This window comes from Primulina eburnea, chromosome 11 (genome assembly GCF_022965805.1).
Source record: "Primulina eburnea isolate SZY01 chromosome 11, ASM2296580v1, whole genome shotgun sequence".
Taxonomy (NCBI): domain Eukaryota; kingdom Viridiplantae; phylum Streptophyta; class Magnoliopsida; order Lamiales; family Gesneriaceae; genus Primulina; species Primulina eburnea.
In genome coordinates, this window is record NC_133111.1 from 14,912,322 (window position 1) to 14,915,797 (window position 3,476).

Below are 3,476 nucleotides of genomic sequence, written 5' to 3' on the forward strand. Positions count from 1 at the left end.
TGCTGTTTTCGTGTGATCAGTTCGGTAATTGAGCGATCAGTTAGATCATGATAACATCCGATTTTGCCTAACTGACGTGAAATACGATTTGTTCCAAATTGCGTTTTCTAATCAGTCCAGTTGACGGATTGTCATTTGGATAATCCAGTTGAGAGATATCATCAAAATACCAAAGCTCGCCAGAAATTCAGTTTGTGCAAAATTCAGTTTCAGCTAGCTTCTTGTGTTTGCAACTTCACACTTGAGTAAATATGTTAGAAACACAATAACAAGTTTTGTTAACATCAAAATCAAGATTGCGAACTTGAAAAGTTCCAACAACATGGACGTGTTTCGGTACCGGACCGATACATTCATGGATTATATGATGGATTTCACGTCTTTCTTGGCTCAACAATTTCCATCTGCTTCCACATCTTGTAATCCATTTCCAAAACCTCCGCAATGGCCACCCGCATATGATCCGCCTGAGTACCACCCACCACAATAAGGAGCAGATGATGAGGATGAAAATAACCAATGACGGTAATTGTCTGAGGTATGTGTATTCCTATAACTTTCATGATCATTTACATCGAGGACGATGCACATATTTATGTTTGGGGGAGAGATGTCATTTATTTTATTTTGTGTGTTTGTAGTGTTAGTTTTATTTGAGTATTTTTATTTACTTTTGAGTTTGCTTGTGTGTTTGTAGTGTCTTAGTCAAGAAATTTTTTATTTGAAATGACCAATGATGAAAAAATTTGTGTGTTGAGAAGAAAGATTACGCATTTCATTCATGTTCATCAATCAATTTGAAAAATTTAGAGAACAATCATGAGATTTGGTAAATTTGAGACTTATAAATTCTAAACAACTCTGCTATTTTCATTTGATATTGAAATAAATTTTTGCAGACACGTATATGATTGAGGCTATCTTTGATTTTATTTGGGCCTATTTATATTGTTCATAAATATTCATTTGAAGCCTTCTTGAGCCTATACGAGAAAACAATTGTGTTCTTGAAATTTCTTGGAAGCCAAGCACTTTTCTTTTGAATATATATGTATTTGGTTGATGCATTGAGACATCACTTTTCACGATGATTAGATTCTACTTTGTGTTAGTGAATTGAGACTTTGTCTAGAACTATCCAAACAACACTCGAGGTGAAATACGGAGAACTTATGATTTAGGTGATTTTTGGATCGATTGAGCCTTTCAAGCTACCAAATAAAAATAATTTATCATTTGTCACCTCTTTGTAGCTTATATGAATTCGAATGGCGCACGTAAATATGTGTAAAAGACCCCCATTCGATATCCTTTCAAATATCCCACATATACCACCCCGTTGAATATCTTAAACATTAATTTTTTACTTTCTCAAGGGAGTAAGAATTCAAAGGATCAAAGAAATTGAAATTCTCCTACAAAAGAAAAGAAAAATAAATGATGTTTCATTGAAGAAGTTGGAGAAAAATGGGAGAAAAAGAGAAGAAATGAATTAAAAAAATGGAGATAAAAGAAAAAGTGGAGTTTGCAAAAGAGATAAAATTCAACTTAATCCTTTATTTGAACTCCTAATCTTTATTTGTAGCCATGAGCCAAGGCCTAACATTACAAGCATTGCAAATCCTATTGACCAAGTCGTAGTTGTCCAATATACTAGTGGAGAGTGATTGGGAGGATCAAGCCTATGGACAATCACTAAACACTTACATTGAGTACGAATCTTGATCAATTTTACACATACCTCATTGCATAAAATATTTATTGGGTACTCCTTTCTTGCTTGAATATATCGTTGAACCCAATTTTTACCGGAAAAGACCTCTTGATTTTTGTTTGTAAAAATTGAAATCGATTGAGAATGTTTTGAAACATGAGTTGAATAGATTGGAAGTTAAGAAAATTAACCGATTGCATGATTATATCCGGAAGAAAAAATTGGTTTGATTGATTTGACTTGTGAATGCATGAAGAGTTAGTTAAATTATCTTGAGGTCAAGTTTTTTTTATAAAAATATTTCATGACTTGTTTGTTTGTGTGTTTTTATTTTGCTCGGGACTAGCAAAAGCTTAAGTTTGGGGGAGTTTGATAAGTGCAATTTATTGTACTTTTATTACTTGTTTTTTAACTTGGAATTTTGTGATTCTTGAGCAGGTTTTATGTGATTTGTTGTTGTTTTTATTGTTGTAGTTTGGAAGCTTAGAATGAGAGTTTGGAGTAGTAAAATGTTGAATTAGAAAGTGCAAAAGATTAAAATTACTGAATCTGCAGCGCACCCGCGCTTAAAAATACACCGCACCCGCGGTAAAGCAGCACACCCGCGCTTATGCATTCACCGCCCCTGCGCACGTTCACCAGAACCAACACCGCACCCGCGGTGTCCTATTGACTGCACCCACGGTCTTCGCATGACAGAATCCGGAAAATCTGTAACTTGGTGTGTTGTGCTAAAAGTCTAAGAATTTGGTGTGCTGCGACTTGAGGCTTGTCTGGACTATAAAAAGACATCATTTACTTACTATCTATGGTATTGAGGAGCCAAGGAAAGAGGGGATGCTGCTGCTAGATGATTGAAGACTCAAGTTCATCTAGTTCTTGAGAAATCTTTTGCACAACTCCGGGGACGGAATCAGCTCTTCGAACTCTTGTTCTAAGTTCTTCTTTCTTTTTTTTTCAGTTTATAAACCTTGTTTTGTTGTTTTGATTGTGTTATTATGAACTAATTTTTATTTCTAGAGGAAAGATGGAACAAAACTAGAAACCATATGTTATAAGTTATGAACTAAGCTATTTAAGTTCTTCATATTGTTCATTTGTATTGTTCTACTCTTAATGCTTTCATTTTATTGGCCATATTTTGAATAATTTATATGTTTACAATTTATCACTCGGAAGAGAAAATTATAAGGAGGCCTATAATGCTATCGAAGCATATAGAGAATCTAGTGCTTGATGTGTTATTTAATTGTAGATTGTTGATGGGAAAGTCAAAATTCATTTTTAGATAACTAATATCTACTTAATACTCGGAATAAGGAGTAGATAATAATAGGATTCTTGGCTAATGAACAAGAAGGATTTTTATAACATAGCTAATAGAAATTACACATGGTGGACAGTTGCGTGAAATCGGCCCTCTAGATATTTTATTCTATTGTTAATTGCTATAAATTGGTGTTACATTTAAATCTATTTTCAATTTAGTTATTCTTGGAAACAAATCATTTAATTGATTATTATAAATAAAGTCGAGACTATTTTAATTACAAGTCCTAATATACATTTATATATACATTCCTCGTGGGATCGATACTTGTACTCAAAAATACATTTTACTATAACTTGACGTCGTGCGCTTGCGAGCAATCAAGAAAACACGCAACACTAGGTTTAGGGTTTAATTGTGGTGTTTAAGTCATGATATAAGGTGCTAATGGGACCTTAATTAAAAATAAAAGGACTAAAAGGATTTTGGCCC